Source organism: Rana temporaria, chromosome 4 (assembly GCF_905171775.1).
Source record: "Rana temporaria chromosome 4, aRanTem1.1, whole genome shotgun sequence".
In the NCBI taxonomy this organism is placed as follows: domain Eukaryota; kingdom Metazoa; phylum Chordata; class Amphibia; order Anura; family Ranidae; genus Rana; species Rana temporaria.
Window position 1 is genome coordinate 443,478,549 of NC_053492.1, and position 25,177 is coordinate 443,503,725.

A 25,177-nucleotide genomic window follows, 5' to 3' on the forward strand; every position below is an offset into this window, starting at 1 on the left:
AAAAATATGTAGAAGAAGACGTATCGGCCTAAACTTTTTTGTACCTGTAAAAGTGCAATCTACCAAAACACTGACAGTAATATATATACATACATACAGGATCTCACTAAAGTAAGTACACCCCTTACATTTTTGTAAATACTTTATTATATCTTTTCATGTGACAACACTGAAGAAATTACACTTTGCTACAATGTAAAGTAGTGAGTGTACAGCTTGTATAACAGTGTAAATTTGCTGTCCCCTCAAAATAACTCAACACACAGCCATTAATGTCTAAACCGCTGGCAACAAAAGTAAGTACATCCCTGAGTGAAAATGTCAATTTTTGCTTATTGCAGAACTTTAGCTCTGGTTTGGTCAGACCTTTGCAGAGAGACCACTGCTTTTACACAGAAGGTCCTTCTGTACAGCATGCTGGCACGGGACAGGCTTTTTTTTTAACTTACTTACCGCACATCCTCTTTGCTCCAATCATTAGTAAGCCCCATTTTGTCTTGGAGGGTTGAGGGCCCCCTTTTTTTCCTCTCTCTCGCACTTTTTGAATGTGGATTCATATTAGATACCATGAATTACTGTGCTCAGCAACTCTTTCCCTGTTTACAGTTCTACATAACCAGCAAAGCTGCAGTACTGGCTTTCACCAGCAGGTGACAGTGCAGCCAAATCTGGAAGTGTGAAATAACACCCATCCAGAAGTAAAATTGTCCAAATAAGACAAATTGGCAAAATATTTCAGCCTAGGACATTTCCTTCAAACAGAAACTAACACGGCAGAGGCAGATTACTAGTTGTAACTGTAAAACCAAAGGCTGGCATATATACTTTAACTATACCGAGCCTTGAAAAAGTATTCATACCCCTTGAAATTTTCCACATTTTGTCATGTTACAACCAAAATATTTTGGTTGGATTTTTTGGATCTTATGTGATAGACCAACACAAAGTGGCACATAAAAGTGGAAGGAAAATTATAAATGGTTTTCAATTTTTTTTTTAAATAAATATCTGAAAAGTCTGGCGTGCGTTTGTATTCAACCCCCTTCACTGTGATACCCCTAACTACAAATCTAGTGGCACCAATTACCTTCAAATGTCACCTAATTAGTAATTAGAGTCCACACATGTGTAATTTAATCTCAGTATAAATACAGCTGTTCTGTTGTTAGAGAACTTTAGTGAATAAACAGCATCATGAAGGCCAAGGAACACACCAGACAGGTCAGGGATAAGGTTTTGGAGAAGTTTAAAGCAGGGTTAGATTATTAAAAAAAAAAAGATTTATAAGCTTTGAACATCTCACAGAGCACTGTACAATCCATCACTTGAAAATGGAAAGAGTATGGGACAACTGAAATCCTACCAAGATATGGCCGTCCACCTAAACTGGCAGGGAGAGCATTAATAAGAGATAGAGGAAGGGGAGGTTTTGGGACTTTGAATGAGATGCATTTTTAGCAATATGCAATTATTAAAAAATAATTAATTATATATATATATATATATATATATATATATATATATATATATATAAAAAAAATCATAATAACCAGACTCAAAGTTACCAACCAAAAAAGCAACAAACCAAATTCACCTGTCTAACTGTATGCATTAAAAAACAGAGGTTTAGTTGCACGCATTTGCAAATACCTGTGTAAGCTGCAGGCCCCGTCAAGGCTCTCTGTATACTGCAGTCCTAACTATGACATTTTAAAGTCTCCTCAGTGGGAGCACAGGTGTGCTAATCAATAGATAAGGGGCAGGTGACTGGGGGTAACCCAGTCCTCCTTAAAGGGGGGGGTCTGTACTAATTAGAGCGGAGGGGGGGTGGTCTTTACTAATGGGGGGGGTGGTCTGTACTAATGGGGGGGTCTGTACTAATGGAGCAGAGGGGGAGTGGTCTGTACTAATGGGGGGGGGTTTCCTGGGGGGGTCTGTATTGAGGAAGGTCTGTACTGAGTGGTTTATACTTAGTGGGGAGTCTGCACTGACGGAGGTGGGTCTGTACTGAGGGGCGACTATAGTTGGTGGAGATGGGGTGACACCAACCCTAGTGATGCTACTGCAGCCGCGGGCTCTTCTTTCCCCTCTCCATCTCCTTGCGCTGCTATGTACTAGTAAGCAGCGCTTGCCAGCACAGCCGCCCACTATGTTTCTTCCCCTGCCTTCATATCGGCCAGGGAAGACATAGAATAAAAAAGGAGCAGAGAAGAGGATTGTGGGACATGTAGCCCCACTGTAACATTAAAACTGTAGCCCACACAGCATGCCCAGCTGAATGGGAGAGAGAGAGCCAGAAGCCCGGGAAAGCTTTCAGGGAAGTGCACCCAGGACTCCAGAGGGAGAGGACAGTGCTGAGAGAACACCATCAGAGAGAGAACCCCGCTGCCCTGCGCCACCAGTGGCAAAGCAAAACAGCCTGGCGCCATCCCTGGCGAAGAAAGGAATGAAGTTATTGCCAGAATACAGATCTGGGGTCTACCCAATGGAGTCACGACGGGCAATTCAGAGTGAGCCGACTCCTGATCAGAGGAACCGTTGTTGCTGTATCGCTGGGTCAGATGAGAGGGCCGATCGGCCATTATCTACTATCGTCCATAGGAACTGCAGTCTCTGACCAGCTCCTCTATTATGTCTGCAGTCTCTGACCATCTCCTGTATTATATCTGCAGTCTCTGACCGTCTCCTGTACCATGTCTGGGGACTCTTTCTAACAGACTCTCTAGCAGAATCCCCCTCTGTGTGCATCAGAGAGGTTCCCTTGCAGGTCTCATTAGTGTACGCCCTTCCTGTATTTTATTTTCTGTTAAAAGATCATGGGAGGATCCCAGGGTAACAAAGACTTCTTAGGGGAGAATCTCTGTGTTTGGAAGATGACCACGCCCATGTGGGGGCGCCAGAAATATTTCTGCACCCAGGCGTCTGTGACCCATGGATCGGCCCTGCTTAGAAGTCTGCAAAAGACTTGAAACTGGGGCGGAGGTTCACCTTTCAGCAGGACAATGACCCTAAACATACAGCCAGAGCTACAATGGATTGGTTTAGATCAAAGCATATTCATGTGTTAGAATGGCCCAGCCAAAGTCCAGACCTAAATCCAATTGAGAATCTGTGGCAAGACTTGAAAATTGCTGATGACAGACGCTCTCTATCCAAATCTGACAGAGCTTGAGTTATTTTGCAAAGAAGAATGGGAATAAATGTCACTCTCTAGATGTGCAAAGCTGGTAGAGACATCCCCAAAAAGACTTAGAGCTGTAATTGCAGTGAAAGGTGGTTCTACAAAGTATTGAAATATACCCCCCACTTTTCACATATTTATTTGTAAAAAAACTTTGAAAACCATTTATCATTTTTCTTACACTTCATAATTTCCTGTGCGTCTTCTTGTTAGTTTCAGGTCCGAATCCAGCCAAAAATTCAGACTGAAATCGGACCTGAAATGTTGAACTGGGGTGCACCAGACCCTCTGCGGTGAGCTGCTCCACGCTGCAGTGTGAACCCAGCCTAAAGTTTGGTTGTTAATTCCGAACTCCATCGAAGTAAATGGGAGCTAAATGTTAAAAATAAAAACTTTAAGTGGTTGTTAACCTTGGACATGAAATATCCCTCTATATAGTGTGTACTTGTCTCAGTGCAGTGCGCTAATTGTAATTTCTCTCTGCTGCTTCATTCCTCTGCCATCAGCATCACTTCTGACAAGTTCTCTGACACAGGAAATAAAATAAGCTGGAAACTTGTGTCAGGAAGGGAACATAGAGACAGATTTAGGCCTCATGCACGGGAGACGCTGGTAAACTCGAGTTCAGAGGCGTTTGGGCATTTTTTTCAACTGCCCCTGAACACATTTAATGTTATCCTATGTGTCCATGCACACAATCACGTTTTTTGGCGTTTTAAAGCAGTTGGGTCTAGGCTTGTTTTTTCTGGCGCAAAATTTTGGGTTCTGCCGCAAACGTTTTTGCGTTTCAAAGCTTTGGGAGGGTCTACAATGTCTTTGTTATGAAGGCTGATAGCCGAAAACGCGGTAAAACGCCGCAAAATTCGTGGCAAAAACGGGCATTTTAAACGCCGTTTTTTGCCTTAAAAACTTGAGTTTACATTTGCTTCTTGTGTGCATGGGGCCTAACAGAGAGCTGGTCTATTGACAGTACAGCTCTGCACATTCATTCCTTCCTTTGCCTATGTGGAGGGAGGGGGGGTCCATATCCTGCACCCAGGTCTCAGATTACACTCAGCGTTCTGTCCTATGCTATGCAGTGTGTGACATCAGATCCCTGCCCCCTGCCTCTGGAAGCTCAGAAATGCTGTGTTAAATGGTACACTTTGAATGGCTGTAGAGAAGAGAAGACTGCAGATAACCAGGTCCAACTTATATAGGAGGATTTGTTTTATCTGTGGTTAGTCATTACACTGGGTATATATAAGGGTTTGAAACCACTCTAATAAAGAAGATTTAAAAACAAAACATAAAAATAGCATTTAAATCTATTGGCAGTCAGATAAAAAAATAAATAAATAGAAACCCCAATTTAAAAAAGTGTCTGAAATGAGAACTGTCTGTGTTAAATGTATGCGGTAAGAATATAACAGAGGCAAAAACATTAGAGTTAAACTGGCTGCTCTGGGACGTTTCAGACGCTATGAGACAATTCTGACTTCTAATAAATAAGAGTTGTTTTCCTTACTAAGTGCACAGTACTTTGGGGCCCCATACAAGCTATGTGATCTCCTCACTCTGTAGTTACGTCCTCCTCGGTTTAATGTACACCTTTATACTAACTGTTCTGGCACTACGCACCTTCCCTTTCATCTTTTACAATGCTTCTATAAATGGATACGTAATATGACCTGCTCTTTGCACCAGCTGCGTGTTAAACATTTCAGTATGTCTTTGTATAAGAGAGAACGGATCCCATAGACACTAAAAATCTAATACTGTACCCCCGTTCACACGGGCAAAGACGAGTCCGTACAGATTGCCTGTTTATGTAGAATATAGTGTCATTGTCAGTCCTTTCATTTCTATACAGATAATATAACTAAACAGGTTATGGTGAGTGTAAGGGGGCAACTGCCCTGGGTCCCCTGCCAGAAGGGCTCCCCCTATACAAAAATATAATCAAATCATTTTATTATGCAATAATATCATTAAAAAAATGGTTTCCATTACTAAAACTTACCATGGGAAGAAATATTTTGCCTGCAAGCATCTAGCTTCATTTACACAGGCGATTGGTCAGGGGTACCAACTTCTGGGATGGTCAGATTTGCATACAGTAGGTACATTTAGGAAGCTGAGACCAGACTATATATGATTTTAAGTAAGTCAAATGTGAAGATATAAGTGACCCACAACCAAATGGCACTGGGCCAGATTCACATAGAATTACGTTACTCCACGGCGGCGTAACGTATCCCATTTACGTTACACCGCCGCAGGTTTACAGCGTAAGTGCCTGATTCTCAAAACTCTTACCTGTAAACTTGCGGTGGTGTAACGTAAATCCGATCGGCGCAAGCCCGCCTAATTCAAATGGGGCGGGCACCATTTAAATTAGGCGCGTTCCCACGCCGAACGTACTGCGCATGCTCCGTCGGGAAAATTACCTGACGTGCATTGCGCTAAATGACGTCACACGGAAGTCATTTGTTTAGACGTTAACGTAAATGGCGTCCAGCGCCATTCACGGACGACTTACGCAAACGACGTGATTTTTTAAATTTCGACGCGGGAACGACGGCCATACTTAACATGGCTTAGAACACCTATGGCTCAGACCTAATTTTACGCGGCGTAACTCGACGGAAACAACGTAAAGTTAGATCGGCGGGCAGCGCGGACGTTCGGGAATAGCCGTAACTAGTCATTTGCATATTCTACGCTGACCGCAATGGCCTCGCCACCTAGCGGCCGGCCTAGAATTGCACCCTTAAGATCTGACAGTGTAAGTCAATTACACCTGTCGGATCTTTTGGCTATCTATGCGTAACTGATTCTATGAATCAGCCGCATGGTTAGGACGGGCGGATCACAGAGATACAAAAGCGTATGAGGAGATACGTCGTCGTATCTCTTTTGTGAATCTGGCCCAAAATACCTAACAAGCAACCTAACTAAGTAACAGAAAGCCTAACTAGCAAACTAACCATTGTAAGGGGTTAGCTCGGTAGCGGGGGTGTGTGACCCCCTGGATGGGTTCACTACACACTGAACGATACAGAGAAAAAGCAGACGACGGTTGAAAACAAAGAATTTGGTTTATTTTTCCATCTTGCTGGAAACAAGTGCAAGCATCCAAACAGCATAAACAAAATCAAACATAAAATAAACCCTGGCATCTACCTTCACCACACAGGAACCTATCTATGGAGTTTGGCACAGCCTACTGCTAAGCAGACACTGCTGGTCATACAGCAGAAAAACAAATAGTCTTTTTGATTTTTATCACACAGAAAAATCAACAGCACCTCACCTCTTCAGAAGTATTTCTGTTCACTGCTCTCCTTCACTCAAAAAGCCTCAGGATGCAGCAATCAGTAGTAATCCTCTGGATTACTTATAGAGGCCTTAATTTCCTCATTCTGAACAGCTGAAGTTTTTCAACACCCTTAAATCTTTCTGGCTGCTTCTGCAGCCAACACCTGATAATAATTGGTATATTGTCTAAACAAGGCAGAAATGTATCTCCCGTCTGTGACAACACCCACAGATTTACCTGACTTCCTGTCACACCATATACAAATTGGGGGACACAGAAGAAGAGGGTAATGCTGGAGTGGAGATGAAAGGAAGGGGGAAGAAAGACTGGAATCAAGAACAAGTGGAGTAGATAGAAGGCAGTAGGCTACAAGGTGCTGGGCAAGAGCAAGATCAGGAGTAGTGTCAGGATAAATTAGCAAACAGTATCTGGCTAGCAGGTCAAAACACTGAAGCACAACAGAAATGTAGAGGAGGAACTGAATACCCTCCCAGCAGCCAGCATTTTTTCGTCTTTGTTTCTATTGGAGAACAATGGAAATGTAGAGGAGAAACTAAATACCCTTTACGAGCATTCTCCTGGAAAGGATTATGCTCGTAATTCAAGGTTCAACTGTATACCTAATTTAAACGATGGTCTCTTTTCTATCAATCTTTTGTTGCCGGAAATTCCTACAGCAAAAGCTGACCATTCTAAGCACCCCTGAGGCTCGGTTCACACTACAGTGATGCGGGAACCCTGCAAATCCAGTGCGGGTTCCCACATTGCATACAACATGTAATGTCAGTTATGTAATGGAACGTCCCACACTCCCATTGAGTCCTTCCGTCATATACCAATTGGTAAGCTGCAATATATTACACTTTTGTTTTGGGGTTTAATACCACTTTAAAGGGGTTGTAAAGGTTTGTTTTTTATTTTCTAAATAGGTTTAAAGGAGTTGTAAATAATAAAAAAATTGTTGCTGAAATGACTGTTTACAGGGTATAGAGACATAATAGTTAACTGATTGCTTTTAAAAATGATTAAAAATAGATAAAAATCAATCATATAATGTACCTGTAGTTTCTAGTTTCGTTTTTGCATGTTGTTTCCTGCCTCTGCTGTACAGAGCCACAGAGACAATACAGGGCAGTGATGGTTGAGAAAACTAAACTGATTGGTGCTGTGGGGTTTTAGACACACAGTAATCACACCTCCTTGATTAGTGACCACAGAGAGAAAGCTCCCAGCACTGTGGTTATCAGGAAACAGACAACCAGGAAGTGTGGAGATCAGAGAAGAATTACAGCAACTTGAGAGCAAAAATGAACAATGAGGACATGAAAACAGCACTGCATTAATGTAAAGGAAGCTTTTAATATACAAAAAAATCCTTTACAAACCCTTTAAGCTAGTGCATTGTTGGCTCACTTACCTTTTCCTTCGATTTCCCTTCTAAATGTTTTTTTTTCTTTGTCTGAATTTCTCACTTCCTGTTCCTCCTCAGTAAGCTGTTCTGGCTGACTAACCACCACCCAGAACGGCTCGGATGATGGTGGAAAGCTTACTGAGGAGGAACAGGAAGTGATAAATTCAGACAAAGAAAAAAAAACATTTAGAAGGGAAATTGAATGAAAAGGTAAGTGAACCAACAATGCACTAGATTAAAGGAACCTATTTAGAAAAAAAATCTTTACAACCCCTTTAAGGGTGATGAGCTTTTACAGATTAAAATGTCAAAAAAGAAATCAAGCTGTTCTACTGAGAGAGGAAAACTCTGTTTGTTGATTCAAACTTGACAAATGTTTGGACGGCTTGTGCTGCTGTATGAACTCTCGGAGATATTCCAAAGATGTTTTCGCAGTGAGATCACAATGGACAGGTTAGCTCTCTGGATACAGTTTTTGCATTTCAACAATTTTCACTAAAACCTGTCCTGCCCTGCTGTGCATCCCATGCCCTGCTGTGTTTCCCCGCTGTGTGCCCAGTGTCCCGCTGTGTGCCCAATGCCCCGCTGTATGCTCTGCTGTGTGTCCCATGTCCTGCTGTGTACCCTGTGTCCTGATGTATGCCCCATGATGTGCACTGTACCCAGATGTGTGCCCCCTGCCCTGCTGTGTGCCCCATGTCCGCTGTGTGCCCTGTGTCCTGCTGTGTGCCCCATGCCCTGATCTGTGCCATGTGCCCTGCTGTGTACCCCGTGATGTGCCCCATTAGGTGTCCCATGCCCTGCTGTGTGCTCCATGTCCTGATGTGTGCCCTGTACCCTGCTGTGTGCCCCATGACCTGATGTGTGCCCCATGTGCCCGGTGCCCTGCTGAGTGCCCCATTATGTGCCCTATGTCCTGCTGTATGCCCCATGTCCTGATGTGTGCCCACGTGATGTGCCCTGCTGTGTGCCCCCTGTATGCCTCATGCCCTGCTGTGTGTCCCATTATGTACCCCATGCATTACTGTGTGCCCCATGTCCTGATGTGTGCCCCATGTGGCCGGTGCCCTGCTGAGTGCCCCATTATGTGCCCCATGCACTGCTGTATGCCCCATGTCCTGATGTGTGCCCACGTGATGTGCCCTGCTGTCTGCCCCCCTGTATGCCTCATGCCCTGCTGTGTGTCCCATTATGTACCCCATGCATTACTGCGTGCCCCATGTCCTGATGTGTGCCCCATGTGGCCGGTGCCCTGCTGAGTGCCCCATTATGTGCCCCATGCACTGCTGTATGCCCCATGTCCTGATGTGTGCCCACGTGATGTGCCCTGCTGTGTGCCCCCCTGTATGCCTCATGCCCTGCTGTGTGTCCCATTATGTACCCCATGCATTACTGTGTGCCCCATGTCCTGATGTGTGCCCCATGTGCCCGGTGCCCTGCTGAGTGCCCCATTATGTGCCCCATGCCCTGCTGCATGCCCCATGTCCTGATGTGTGCCCCATGCCTCTCTGTGTGCCCCATGCCCTGCTGTGTTCCCCTATGTCCTGATATGTGCACTGTGCCCTGCTGTGTGTCCCATGTCCTGATGTGTGCCCTGTGCCCTGCTGTGTGCCCAGTCGACGGGGTCGGCGACGCCATGAAGCATCACCTCCCTGAAATGAGTTTTTGCAGGTTGGTATGTCTGCATATGTGCATTGGGGTGTTATGAGCCCCCCCTTGTGGATTTTCCATAGGAATATATGGAGAGGGGAACCAGCAAGCCTCACTTCAGTCAAACTGTCCACTTGAAAGTGTCCATACACATGGCAGGACCAAGAAATGTCTGCTTGGTGAGTATTTGTTAGGGTGGAGATCCACTTGAAAGTGTTAGTACACATGGCAGCGTCAAGAATGTTCTGCTTTTTCTTGTTAAAAAAAAGAATGTTCTGGTTGGGGAGAATTTGGCTGCTTTTACCTTTCTAAATGGGGCAGTTGCTTACCAATGATGCAAGATATGGTCATACAAGGGCCACATGTGTGCTTTTAGATGCAATTCTAATATGTCTATTTCCACTGTCCCACGCTAGGGTTGCCACCTTTTCCTCAAGACAAACCTAAACACTTTAGCGGCACACAGCAATTTTATTTTAGGGGGGGGGGGCACTGGTGTAAAGGGGAACTCTGCTCACCAAACCTCACACTTACATCTGAGTTGCTGAGCTTCAAACTTGCAGCTCACACATCCCTTTGTGCACACCTATGCACTCAGCGTTTATGGCACTTGGTTAATTGGGGGAGCCACAGTCCATTCTGAATATTGTGTCTGGGTTCCAGATGGTCTGAAACCTGGTCACAGGATTTAAAACCCGGACTGTCCGGGTGAATCCCCGACAGTTGGCAACCCTATTCCCCCCTCATATAGATTTTCATTGTGAGTACGTATGTTGATTTGTTCATTCACATGAGGGGCCAGATTCACAAAGAGATACGACGGTGTATCTCCTGATACGCCGTCGTATCTCTGACTTACACTGGTCTTATCTATGCGCCTGATTCATAGAATCAGTTACGCATAGATATGGCTAAGATCCGACAGGTGTAACTGTGTTACACCGTCGGATCTTATTTGTAATTTAAAAATGGCGCGGGGGGGCGTTCCCGCTGATTTACGTTGAATAATATGTAAATCAGCGAGATACGCGAATTCACGAACGTACGCGGACCCGACGCAGTGTTGTTACGACGTTTTTCCCAGCGTATACTTACCCCTGCTTCTATGAGGCGTAGCCAATGTTAAGTATAGCCGTCGTTCCCGCGTCGATTTTGAAATTTTTTACGTCGTTTGCGTACGCCGATTCAGAAACCCGTGCGTCGCAAGTTACGCTCACGCCGAAACCACTGACATCCTAGTGACGTCAGTGGGAGCAATGCACGCCGGGAAATTTTGCGGACGGCGCATGCTCATTTAAATCGGCGTGGGAACGCACCTGATTTAAATAGTACACTCCCCTAGCCGCGGAATTTGAATTCCGCCGGGCGATTTGCGAGACGCCCCCGCAAGTTTGGAGGTAAGTGGTTTGTGAATTACCCACTTGCCTCTCAAACTTGCGGCAGGGTATCTTAAATCAGATAGATCACACGGATCTAAAGATCCGCTGATCTACCTGAATCTAGCCCGAGATCTACTTGTGTTTGGCCAATTTTGGTCTTGGATGAACAGCCACCTCTGGATGCTGTCTGCATGATTTTGTCATATGGAACCACATATGGAGAAGATGTTATCCTAACAACATTCTTTGATTTCATCACTTTTCACTTTTACAACATTTCTTTGGACCTGGAACTTTTGCCATATTTGCTATTATTCACCTTCTCACTATTTCATTGTGGGTATTACAATACTAATTGTTAGCACGCCTATATCACACAGTAGAGATGCAGCTTATATCACAGTTTTTTTTTTTTTACTTTGGTTTATTTTATCAAATATTTTTTCTTTATCAGCGTGTTTGTTTTTTCCCCTGATAACGTTATTTCAATTGGATTGCCACCAGTGACCTATCACCAATCTTCCTGGTTATACCCTATAATCCAAGTGTCTTGCCACTAGTGGCCTATCACCGGTCTTCCTGGTTATACTGTACATTGCAAGTGTGTTACCACTATTGACCTATCACCCATCTTCCTGGTTATACCCTACATTGCAAGTGTCTTGCCACCAGTGACATATCACCGGTCTTCTTGGTTTATCCCTACAATCCAAGCGCTTTGCCACTAGTGACCTATCACCGATCTTCCTGGTTATACCCTACATTGCAAGTGTCTTGCCACCAGTGACATATCACCGGTCTTCTTGGTTATTCCCTACAATCCAAGCGTTCTGCCACTAGTGACCTATCACTGATCTTCTTGGTTAAACAATACATTCCAAGTGTCTTGCCACTAGTGACCTATCACCAATCTTCCTGGTTATACCCTACATTCAAAGTGTCTTGCCACTAGTGACCTATCACTCATCTTCCTGGTTATACCCTACATTCCAAGTGTCTTGCCACCAGTGACCTATCACCAGTCTTCCTGGTTATTCCCTACAATCCAAGCGTTTTGCCACTTGTGACCTATCACCAATCTTCCTGGTTATACCCTACATTCCAAGTGGATTGCCACCAATGCCATATCACCCATCTAACTGATTATACCCTTCCTTCCAATTGCAAACATAAAGTTGAAGTTGAAGTTGAGTGCACATGCTCAGCGTCATATCCAGAGGTTGTCTTTGGGAAATAGACGTATGAGTGATGCCAGCATCACTGCAGAGGCTGAAGGGGTGGAGGGTCAGTCTGTCAGTGCTCAGACAGTACGCCGCACACTGCATCAAATTGGTCTGCATGGCTGTTGTCCCAGAAGGAAGCTACTTCTAAAGATGATGCACAAGAAAGCCCACAAACAGTTTGCTGAAGACAAGCAGACTAAGGACATAGATTACTGGAACCATGTCCCGTGGTCTGATGAGACCAAGATAAATGCATTTGGTTCAGATGGTGTCAAGGGTCTGTTGTAGAAAACAGGTGAGTACCAAGACAAGTGTGTCTTGCCTACAGTCAAGCATGGTGGTGGGAGTGTCATGGTCTGGGGCTGCATGAGTGCTGCTGGCACTGGGGAGATCCAGTTCATTGAGGGAACCATGAATGCCAACATGTACTGTGACATACTGATGCAGACTTTTTGCTTTTAATAAATCAACCCCTTAGATCGCAGTTTGCAGAAATCAGAATTGTATTGAAATTGAACAACAAGGATGGCAACCCTCCCAGGTGCACTCACAGAATTGACAGTGATGATAAGTAGCAGTATTTCTCAGGCGTGCTGACGGCATCGGTCTCGAAGGGCAAAATGTGGCCTGACTGGTCCAAACCCAATGGGAGAGGCTTCCAGGAAGGATGGCGTGTCCCTGCACTTTCCCTATGCATCTGGAACCTCTCCCTGGCACTAAGTACTTGCAATGGGGGAGAAGGTATGGTCGGGAAGAGAAATTAGACCATCATCCCTAAATATGAACATGAATGAAAAGAGAAAAACTCCTCAATAATGGGATTATATAGGCCCAAATAATACATGAAACAACAATAGACATCAAATGTGGTCTATAGTAAAAGCACTTTTTTTCACCTAAAGCAGTGTTTCTCAACTCTAGTCCTCAAGTACAGGTCATGTTTTCAGGATTTTGTTTTCAGATGAAACGGCTGTGGCAATAAAACTGATCAAACCACCTTTGCAAAATAATGGAAATCCTGAAACATGACCCTTTGGGGGTACTTGAGGACTAGAGTTGAGAAACATTGAGCTAAAGGCGACATAAATTAGTACACAATTTTCTACATCAGCCTTTTTCAAACGGGGTACCTAGGCGCCCTGGAATACCTTCAGGTTTCTTTAGAGGTGCCTTAAATTACCCAAAAATGTCCTACATGTGTGGATGTTGATGCATTATGTATTATTAATACTCTTATGATTCATGTATGTACAGTGGGGCAAAAAAGTATTTAGTCCCCACCAATTGTGCAAGTTCTCCCACTTAAAAAGATGAGAGAGGCGCCTGTAATTGTCATCATTGGTATACCTCAACTATGAGAGACTAAATGTGGAAACAAATCCAGACAATCACATTGTCCGATTTGGAAAGAATTTATTTGCAAATTATGGTGGAAAATAAGTATTTGGTCTCCTTTACAAACAAGCGAGATTTCTGGCTCTCACAGACCTGTATCTTCTTCTGTAAGAGGCTCCTCTGTCGTCCACTCATTACCGGTATTAATGGCACCTGTTTGAACTTGTTATCAGTATAAAAGACACCTGTCCACAACCTCAAACAGTGAGGCCTTGTACACACGACCGAGGAACTCGACGGGCGAAACACATCGTTTTCCTCGTCGAGTTCCTTGTTAGGCTGTCGAGAAACTCGACAAGCCAATTTTCTCCATTACCGTCAAGGAAATAGAGAACATGCTCTCTTTTTGGCTCGTCGAGTTTCTCGACAGTTTCCTCGACGAAAATGTACTCACGTCCGGTTTCCTCTGCAAAAAAATATCTCCCAGCAAGTTTCTTGCTGGTTTTTGCCGAGAAACTCGGTCGTGTGTACGAGGCCTCACACTCCAAACTCCACTATGGTGAAGACCAAAGAGCTGTTGAAGGACACCAGAAACAAAATTGTAGACCTGCACCAGGCTGGGAAGACTGACTCTGCAATAGGCAAGCAGCTTGGTGTGAAGAAATCAACTGTGGGAGCAATCATTAGAAAATGGAAGACATACAAGACCACTGATAATCACCCTCGATCTGGGGCTCCATGCAAGATCTCACCCTGTGGGGTCAAAATGATCACAAGAACGGTGAGCAAAAATCCCAGAACCACACAGGGGGACCTAGTGAATGACCTGCAGAGAGCTGGGACCAACGTAACAAAGGCTACCATCAGTAACACACTACGCCGCCAGGGACTCAGATCCTGCAGTGCCAGACATGTCCCCCTGCTTAAGCCAGTACATGTCCGGGCCCGTGATGAGGTCTGCTAGAGAGCATTTGGATGATCCAGAAGAGGATTGGGAGAATGTCATATGGTCAGATGAAACCAAAGTAGAACTGTTTGGTAGAAACACAACTCGTCATGTTTGGAGGAGAAAGAATGCTGAGTTGCAACCAAAGAACACTGTACCTACTGTGAAGCATGGGGGTGACGACATCATGCTTTGGGGATGTTTCTCTGCAAAGGGAACAGGACGTCTGATCCGTGTACATGAAAGAATGAATGGGGCCATGTATTGTGAAATTTTGAGTGCGAACCTCCTCCCATCAGCAAGGGCATTGAAGATGAAACGTGGCTGGGTCTTTCAGCATGATAATGATCCCAAACACACCGCCCAGGCAACGAAGGTGTGGCTTCGTAAGAAGCATTTCAAGGTCCTGGAGTGGCCTAGCCAGTCTCCAGATCTCAACCCCATAAAAAACCTTTGGAGGGAGTCGAAAGTCCGTGTTGCCCAGCGACAGCCCCAAAACATCACTGCTCTAGAGAAGATCTGCATGGAGGAATGGGCCAACATACCTGCAACAGTGTATGACAACCTTGTGAAGACTTACAGAAAACATTTGACCTCTGTCATTGCCAGCAAAGGATAGATAACAAAAAATTGAGATGAACGTTGATATTGACCAAATACTTATTTTCCACCATAATTTGCAAAAAAAATCTTCCCAAATCAGACAATGTGATTGTCTGGAATGGATTTGTTTCCACATTTTGTCTCTCATAGTTGAGGTATACCTATGATGACAATTACAGGCCTCTCTCATCTTTTTAAGTGGGAAAACTTGTACAATTGGTGGCTGACTAAATACTTTTTTGCCCCACTGTGTATTCATTTTTGAATACAATTATTTCACTATATTTACTCTTGTTACTCAGTGGCAAACTGTGCTCACTTCATATAAAGTCCCAGGGCGATATTCTCTTGTATATATGTTATACTAGGGATAGAGGTGTGTCACTGGTGACACCAGACCGTTCTCTTTGTCTACATTGCCACTATGGATTAGTGCCACCTACAGTGGAGAAAATAGACTACACCTGCCTGCAAGTTTTCCCAAAAAGTCCATAATGTTGGAGTAAGTCAAGTCCATGGTAAGTTGCTGCTATACCTGCTAGTAAAAGGAAAGCACGCATCTATGTGGGACGGTTTTAGCTTAGTATATAGATTTAGGGGATAGGAAGGGGAGTCCAAATGTATCAGTACTGGGGCTAAAAATAACAGCATTAAAAGCTTATATAGATAGATTCAAATTCATATAAACAAAAAGACAAAAATTATAAGGTTAAAATACATAGACTTTTATGGAAAGCTTAAAACAGTTCAGAACAAAAATCGGGATATACAGACACAAAATGCAATATGGGGTATTGTAGTAACATATAGTTGGAGCATGAAGTTGTTAGCTCTACGCGTTTCGTGACTTTAAGTCGCTCATCAGGAGCAAAGATGCATTGTGTTTCGGGGTATTCCCATGTAGCTGGCATGGAAGTCGAGCCCAACCAGACCTACCATGCATCTTTGCTCCTGATGAGCGACTTAAAGTCGCAAAACGCGTAGAGCTAACAACTTCATGCTCCAACTATATGTTACTACAATACCCCATATTGCATTTTGTGTCTGTATATCCCGATTTTTGTTCTGAACTGTTTTAAGCTTTCCATAAAAGTCTATGGACCAGATTCACAAAGAGATACGACGGTGTATCTCCTGATACGCCGTCGTATCTCTGAGTTCTGCCGGTTGTATCTATGCGACTGATTCATAGAATCAGTTACGCATAGATATACTTAAGATCCGACAGGTGTAACTGTGTTACACCGTCGGATCTTAGGCTGCAATTCCAGGCCGGCCGCTACGTGGCGCTTCCATACCTTTTACGCGACGAATATGCAAATGAGGAGTTACGCCGATTCAGAAACGAACGCCCGGCCCTTTTTTTTTACGTCGTTTGCTTTCGGCTTTTTCCGGCGTATAGTTACCCCTGCTATACTGAGGCGTACTCAATGTTAAGTATGGCTGTCGTTCCCGCGCCGAGTTTTGAATTTTTTACGTCGTTTGCGTAAGTCGTTCGCGAATACTGATGGACTTAATTTACGTTAACGTTAAAACCAATGACGTCCTTGCGACGTCATTTGGAGCAATGCACGCTGGGTAAATTTGCGGACGGCGCATGCGCTGTTCGATCGGCGCGGGAACGCGCCTGATTTAAATACTACACACCCCCTAGCCGCGGAATTTGAATTCCGCCGGGGGATTTACGATACGCCGCCGCAAGTTTTGAGGTAAGTGCTTTGTGAATTAACCACTTGCCTCAAAAACTTGTGGCGGCGGATCTTAAATCAGATAGGTTACGCGGATTTAAAGATCCGCTAACCTATGTGAATCTGGCCCTCTGTATTTTAACCTTATCATTTTTGTCTTTTTGTTGATAAGAATTTGAATCTATCTATATAAGTATTTACTACTGTATAATTATGATCTTCTTCAATAATTTAATATAGTTATGTACGATACATTATATGAAAGTATTAAATGATCATAATCTGCTTCAATCATTCTTTACCATTTCAAGCTTTTCCCGCACACACTTCATTTAAAGTCCCGCTCTCCTTCGTTCTTCCTTTATACAAATAACAGGGATGGAGGTAATTGACTGTGTCATTTCCTCATATAAAGTCCCACAAAATAACAGCATTAAAAGGTAAGAGTCCCACTTTAAAAACAACCAGAAACAAGTTTAGAGCCCCTCTAAGGAAAGGCTGCTTTCTCATTATGGGGTTGACTTACTAAAGGCAAATACAGTGGAACATCGTATTGCGAGTAACGCGGTTAACGAGCGTTTCACAATATGAGCAATATTTTTTTTTAAATCCTGACCAGGTTTGCGAGTGTTGTCTCGCACAACGAGCAAGATTCAAGCCTCTGTGGTGTGCAGTACTGCATTTGGCCAGAGGTGCGGGGGTGCCAGAGCCGATCGGAGCAGATCAGAGTGGTTCGGATATACTATGAAACACTCGGAAATACTCAGTTTCCGGGGGTTTCTAAGGGCAGCTGAACGATCTCCAAGTCTCTCCGGCGCCCCCCACCTCTGGCCACATGCGGTATTGCATGCCATAGAAGTCAATGTGGAACAAATTATTTTTGTTTCCATTGACTTCTATGGGAAAACTCGTTTGATATGCGAGTGCTTTGGATTACAAGCATTCTCCTGGAATGGATTATGCTGGTAATCCAAGGTTCCACTGGAGACTTTGCAAAGAGCAGTTGCTCCAGAGCTTAGAAAAGGAGTAGAAAGCTCTGCTGACTTCCATTATCCAAACATGTGGAAGCAAAAAAAATATTTTTTTGTTATAATCCTTGTAACGGTCACCACCGTTTACGACCTTCCATCACATCCAAGACAGCTTATCGACACTCCAACCGACAGGACCCGATCCCATTTCATTTGCCCAGAATCAAGACGAGACACAGCTCTGTGCTTGTTCCAAATGTAATGATACTTTAATGGTTTCTTCTCAGCTTTTTATACAGTACAAGCATGTGACAGTATTCAAAGGGACAATGAGATCCCCACCCCCCTAATCACACACTAAGGGTAATTACTTAACATTCCTTAATCAACAACAAAACACCTTCACCCACTCCGTCTCATAGGCAGACATTTCGTCTCCGCATACAGCTTGACACCTCTTAGCATCAATAGGCTAGGCTCTAGACAGTGTTATCACACGTAAGCAGTATTTAGTATGCATAATTATAGGTCTGGGAGCAGACCTGGCATTAACACCTGTCCGCTACAACACCTTTACACAAGGACAATGGACTGTCTCCCAGGCCCTGACGCAATTAGCATGTCACTAGAAATGAGTCATAGAATATTCTTTGCAGGCATTAAGAAATATACTGTAAATCACTATCCACGCCAAAACAATCCAACATCGTGCAGTATCTCAAAATTCTGAAATACGAACTATCCGTGATGTCCTATTTCATGTTATACATGAATTATGATTCCCTTGCCACCCCATGCCCAAAAGGCACAGGGTGGACTCAGACCCAAGAGTTATCAGTGACGCTGACACAGGAGTATCCCCCATCCTCACAAAGTCTCTGGATGTCCCGGGTCATTCCGTTACATCTCTCCCCTTTCGGTGGGAGACTGACACAGGAGGAGACCCCGAACGGGTTGACTCCGAAGTCAGTCAGTAGATCCAGTCCTCCAATGCTGGTATCCATAACGTACCCCAAATAAATGGCTCCAAACAGAGCATTACTCACCCAGCCAACCTCTGTCTCTCTCAGAGAATCTGCCTGCCGCTGGGGAGAGGCCTGGACTGGCCCTTCTCCCTGGAGTCCTTTCAGCCGCTGGAGAGAAGACAGGGTGACTGGGCTCAGTCCATCATGTGGTTGGGGATCTGGGCCAACTGGCCACCATTCCTGGGGTATACCAGTGGAGACTGAAGTCCCATCCACTGGTCCAGGAACTCCCTCTTCTGCTAGTTGAGAGCAGAGGCTTGTGGCACTCTGCTCTGTTGCCAGCTCTTCTGCTGGGTCGCTTTGAGTGGAGACCACAGTCCCATCCACTCCCACAGGAACTCCCTCTCCTGCTAGTTGAGAGCAGAGACTTGTGGCACTCTGCTCTGTTGCCAGCTCTTCTGCTGGGTCGCTTTGAGTGGAGACCACAGTCCCATCCACTCCCACAGGAACTCCCTCTCCTGCTAGTTGAGAGCAGAGACTTGTGGCACTCTGCTCCGTTGCCAGCCCTTTTGCTGGGTCGCTTTGAGGGGAGACCACAGTCCCATCCCCCGATGTCAGCTCAAGCTGCAGTTGTGTGCCGAAGCCAGTCGAATCCTGCCCTGCTGCCAGGGATTCAGCTGGGGGTAAATGCTTTACCACCACAGCTTGTTGCTGGGGAGAGGGGCCAATTGCCTCGGCTCCCTGGAACTCCACTTCCATGGTGACTGGCATCTGTACCTCTCCCCTCTCTTCAGTTGGTGCTGCTGTGACTTCTGCTGCTGCAGCACCTCTTTGCTCTAGCCAAGCGGCATCCACAGCCGCTATAACCCGGTCTATGATCTCCGGTGGAGGATTAGGTCCATACTGTGCCAGTCCACGTCTAACAGCCCGGTCCCAAAACTCTTCATCGGGTGTCCTGTCTGTTACGCTGGGCCTCTCAGCTCTATCCATTTCGACAAGTTGTGCGATAATGTCCCTTCTCTTACGGTTGCAGGCCGATCTGCCCCGGCTCTCCAGTAAGTCCTTGAGGGAAGAGAGCTTCAGCCGTTCATACAGCGTCTCCATCTTCCTGTGTCCTTGTAGCCGTCCTTTAAGCGATGGAATTATACCACTGCTGCCACCACTGTAACGGTCACCACCGTTTACGACCTTCCATCCCATCCACGACAGCTTATCGACACTCCAACCGACAGAACCCGATCCCATTTAATTTGCCCAGAATCAAGACGAGACACAGCTCTGTGCTTGTTCCAAATGTAATGATACTTTAATGGTTTCTTCTCAGCTTTTTATACAGTACAAGCATGTGACAGTATTCAAAGGGACAATGAGATCTCCACCCCCCTAATCACACACTAAGGGTAATTACTTAACATTCCTTAATCAACAACAAAACACCTTCACCCACTCCGTCTCATAGGCAGACATTTCGTCTCTGCATACAGCTTGACACCTCTGAGCATCAATAGGCTAGGCTCTAGACAGTGTTATCACACGTAAGCAGTATTTAGTATGCATAATTATAGGTCTGGGAGCAGACCTGGGATTAACACCTGTCCGCTACAACACCTTTACACAAGGACAATGGACTGTCTCCCAGGCCCTGACGCAATTAGCATGTCACTAGAAATGAGTCATAGAATATTATTTGCAGGCATTAAGGAATATACTGTAAATCACTATCCACGCCAAAACAATCCAACATATTGCAGTATCTCAAAATCCTGCAATACGAACTATCCGTGATGTCCTATTTCATGTTATACATGAATTATGATTCACTTGCCACCCCATGCCCAAAAGGCACAGGGTGGACTCAGACCCAAGAGTTATCAGTGACGCTGACACAGGAGTATCCCCCATCCTCACAAAGTCTCTGGATGTCCCAGGTCATTCCGTTACAATCCTTGGCCCAGATTCTCGTATCTCGGCGTAAATCTCCGCGGGCGTAACGTATCTCGTTTACGTTACGCCGCCTGTAAAGTTGCGGCGGCGTAGCATAAATCCTCCGGAGCAAGCCCGCCTAATTCAAATGATCCGGGTAGGGGGCGTGGATCATTTAAATTAGGCGCGTTCCCGCACCGATCGTACTGCGCATGCGCCGCCCCTAAAATTTCCCGACGTGCATTGCGCTAAATGACACGTAAGGACGTCATTGGTTTCGACGTGAACGTAAATGGCGTCCAGCGCCATTCACGGATGACTTACGCAAACAACGTAAATTTTTTAATTTCGACGCGGGAACGACGGCCATACTTAACATTGGTTGCCCCTCATAAAGCAGGGGCAACTTTACACGTCGCAAATCTAACGTATGTAAAAAGGTACTACAGCGCTATTACTAAAACCATATAAAATACTAAAGATAAGCTGCAGACACGTGAGGTGCACAAAACCAAAGTGAATAAATAAGAAAATATTGTGTTGCGCTGATAATCAAGTAAAAAATTGCATACATATATATATACACACCATATACATAAATAAGAACCCCCTACACCTCAAATCAGGGAGGTATATGTGCAAAAGATAAACAAAAACCACTCAAAAACTATAATGTGAAAAAATTCAAATAGAACCAGCAAAAATAGTTCATGGAAAAAACACAGTTCAGTACATAGGCTAATAGGAGACAGGTGTGAGATCCACAGTCCTTTGGTGTGCAGCTGTCATTATAGCAAAAAAAAAAAAAAAAAAAATAATAAAACCTTTTCCTTCTGGACTCCCCGATTAACACAGGATATCAGCCGCTCATAAGGAGAAAAGAAAGATATATGGTGCAAATAACGTAATAAAATGGGAAATGAACCCTGCAATACAATGATTGCACTCACGGAACCTCGATGGTAAAAAGGCTCAACTGCAATCAGTCATTGAACGCCGCTCAGTGCTACGATCTCCTCAGAAGGACGGATTCGACCGTCGATCGCGTCACTCGGCTTCTCCCCCACGCGTATCGTCAATAGCCACTTGACTTATTCATGGGTACCCATGAATAAGTCAAGTGGCTATTGACGATACGCGTGGGGGAGAAGCCGAGTGACGCGATCGACGGTCGAATCCGTCCTTCTGAGGAGATCGTAGCACTGAGCGGCGTTCAATGACTGATTGCAGTTGAGCCTTTTTACCATCGAGGTTCCGTGAGTGCAATCATTGTATTGCAGGGTTCATTTCCCATTTTATTACGTTATTTGCACCATATATCTTTCTTTTCTCCTTATGAGCGGCTGATATCCTGTGTTAATCGGGGAGTCCAGAAGGAAAAGGTTTTATTATTTTTTTTTTTTTTTTTTTTTCTATAATGACAGCTGCACACCAAAGGACTGTGGATCTCACACCTGTCTCCTATTAGCCTATGTACTGAACTGTGTTTTTTCCATGAACTATTTTTGCTGGTTCTATTTGAATTTTTTCACATTATAGTTTTTGAGTGGTTTTTGTTTATCTTTTGCACATATACCTCCCTGATTTGAGGTGTAGGGGGTTCTTATTTATGTATATGGTGTGTATATATATATGTATGCAATTTTTTACTTGATTATCAGCGCAACACAATATTTTCTTATTTAGCAAATCTAACGTAAACGTCGTATCTTCACTGCGTCGACCGCGCGTACGTTCGGGAATTCGCATATTTTGCTAATTTGCATACTCGATCGGGAAAACGACGGAGGCGACACCTAGCGGCGAAAAAATAAATTACATTTAAGATCCGACAGTGTAAGAGCCTTACGCCTGTCGGATCTAATGGATATCTATGCGTAACTGATTCTAAGAATCAGTCGCATAGATACGACGGCCTAGATTAGGATTTACGACGGCGCACATGGGGTTGCGCCGTCGTAAGCCCTTTCAGAATCTGGGCCCTTGCATGTAATTGGGTATTCTTGTAAAGTGAAACTTTACCTCACTTACTAATCTCTGGAGCAACTGAACTTGCAGAGTGAAACTGCATTTGCAAAGTGCAAAGTCTATTTCCCTTTAGTATATTAACCCCCATGTGTCCAATTAGCACCCAAGTCAAACTTTCTGTGCTGTCCCTGTGTTATGCCAGGAAGTGAATTGATTTGAAAGGGAGCAGATTGCTTCGCCATGCATTCATTTCACTCGCTTCGAAGAAAAAGTCTGATTCATATTTTTAATGTAAAAAACATTATGCGTATGAAAGGAATCATTTGATGACTTCAACCAATGCCATTGACGAAGGACGAAGAATATAATGTATAATAACTCAGTTCATTTTATGTTTTTATTTCAATCAGTGTAAACACTATAAAACACAGATTATGCTAACAAAGTTTGAGCCGGGCAACAACGGATTTACATGTCTGGTTTCCATTTTCCCTTCATTAATTTTATTATGGAATATTATTGGTAGCGCTGTTAGATAAAGGGGTTCTGTTAGCCTTCGCTTTAAACGATGTCTTTTCTCCCCCCACCCCATCCTGGTGGGAACTAAAGAGTTTTATCTTGTTTCGGATACCCCCAAAACTCACACCTTCCCATCTTTGTTCTTTGATAGAGCCAAATAAGCAGAGCCATTCACATAGTAAACAAGCCCAGCTTAGAGGGCAGCTCACAGCTCCTGTACAAGGCTACTATAGGCCAATGTGCTGTAATAAGTAATAGAGTGACGGGCTGCTACCAAACAGGTACCACTTTGTTTCTGTGTATTAGGTGTGTGAATAAAAGCTTAACACGCTGTGCTGCTCCTAGATTCCATATTCAAATTAGGAGATAGATAGATAGATAGATAGATAGATAGATAGATAGATAGATAGATAGATAGATAGATAGATACAGTAGATAGATAGATAGATACTATGGCCAGGATTTACAGACAGCGGCGCACTTTTATGCCGCCGTAGCGTATCTCCTGTACGCTACGCCGACGCAGCGCAGAGAGGCAAGCATTGAATTCACAGAGCACTTGCTCCCAAAACTGTGCTGGGTTTCCTAGGCGTAAGCCGGCGTAGGTGGAAGTGGGCGTGAGCCATGCAATTGAGGCGTGACCCCATGCAAATGATGGGCCGAGCGCCAGAAAGATACGTATAACGAACGGCGCATGCGCCGTCCCGTGGACGCATCCCAGTGCGCATGCTCACAAACACGTCGGAACAACTGCCGAGGATACGCCGGATCACTGCCTACAGCGTGAACGTAACCTACGCCTAGTCATATTCACGTCCAATGTAAACTACGTAAAATACGCCGGCTTGTATTCCTTGGTGCAGCCCCTTACATGTCTGCTGCTGAGTTACACCACCTTTATGGGGCATAACTTTACGCCGGACGTACAACTTACGCGCACCACTCGTAGCCTGCGTCGGCCGCACGTACGTTCGCGAATCGCCGTATTTTCCTCATTAGCATATTTGAATAGCTGATCAATGTGAGCGCCACCATGCGTCCAGCGTAAATATGCGCCCACTCTACGCCGGTGTAGGCAAGTTACGTCGGTGGGATGAAGCCTATTTTGAGGCGTATCTTAGTTTGTGGGTCTGGCACACAGATACGATCTGGAGATATCTGGCCGTCGTTCCCGCGTCGAAATGTAAAAATGAACGTCGTTTGCGTAACACGTCCGGGAATACGGAAGTACGCTACGCGCGTCGCCGTTCGAAAAAATGACGTCACGGCGCGCAAAGCACAACGGGATTTGCGAAACGGAGCATGCGCAGTAGGTCCGGCGCAGGAGTGCACCTAATTTAAATGGCACACGCCCATTTGAATTGGCCCGCCTTGCGCCGGAGGCCGCCGGCGTAGTTTTCATCGCAGGTGCTGTGAGTCAGGCACTTGCGATGAAAACTTGCGGCGGTGTAACGTATCTACGATACGTTACGCCGCCGCAGTTCTATGTGAATCTGGCCCTATCTATCTATCTATCTATCTATCTATCTATCTATCTATCTATCTATCTATCTATCTATCTATCTATCTATCTATCTATCTACCTACCTATCCATCTATCCAACTATCTATTTACAGGTGAAACTCGAAAAATTTGAATATTGTGCAAAAGTTTAGTTATTTCACTAATGCAACTTAAAAGGTGAAACTAATATATGAGATAGACTCATTGGGCCAGATTCAGATACATCGGCGTATCTTTAGTGTGGCGTAGCACATCTGATATGCGCTACGCCGACGTAACATAGAGAGGGAAGATCACTATTCACAAAGCACTCGCCGACAACGTTGCGCCGGCGTAACGTAAATAGGCTGGCGTAAGCCCGCCTAATTAAAAGTAGGTGGAAGGTGGGAGTGATGTATTTAAATGAATCGTGACCCCATGTAAATGAAGCGCCGAACGAACGGCGCATGCGCGCGCATGCTCAGTATCACGTCGAATTTACTCCCTAACATACGCCGGCTCAATGCCTGTGACGTGAACGTAACCTACGCCCAGCCCCATTCACGTACGACTTTCGTAAACGACGTAAAAATCGACGGCTGTTCCGACTACCATACCTTAACATGACTTA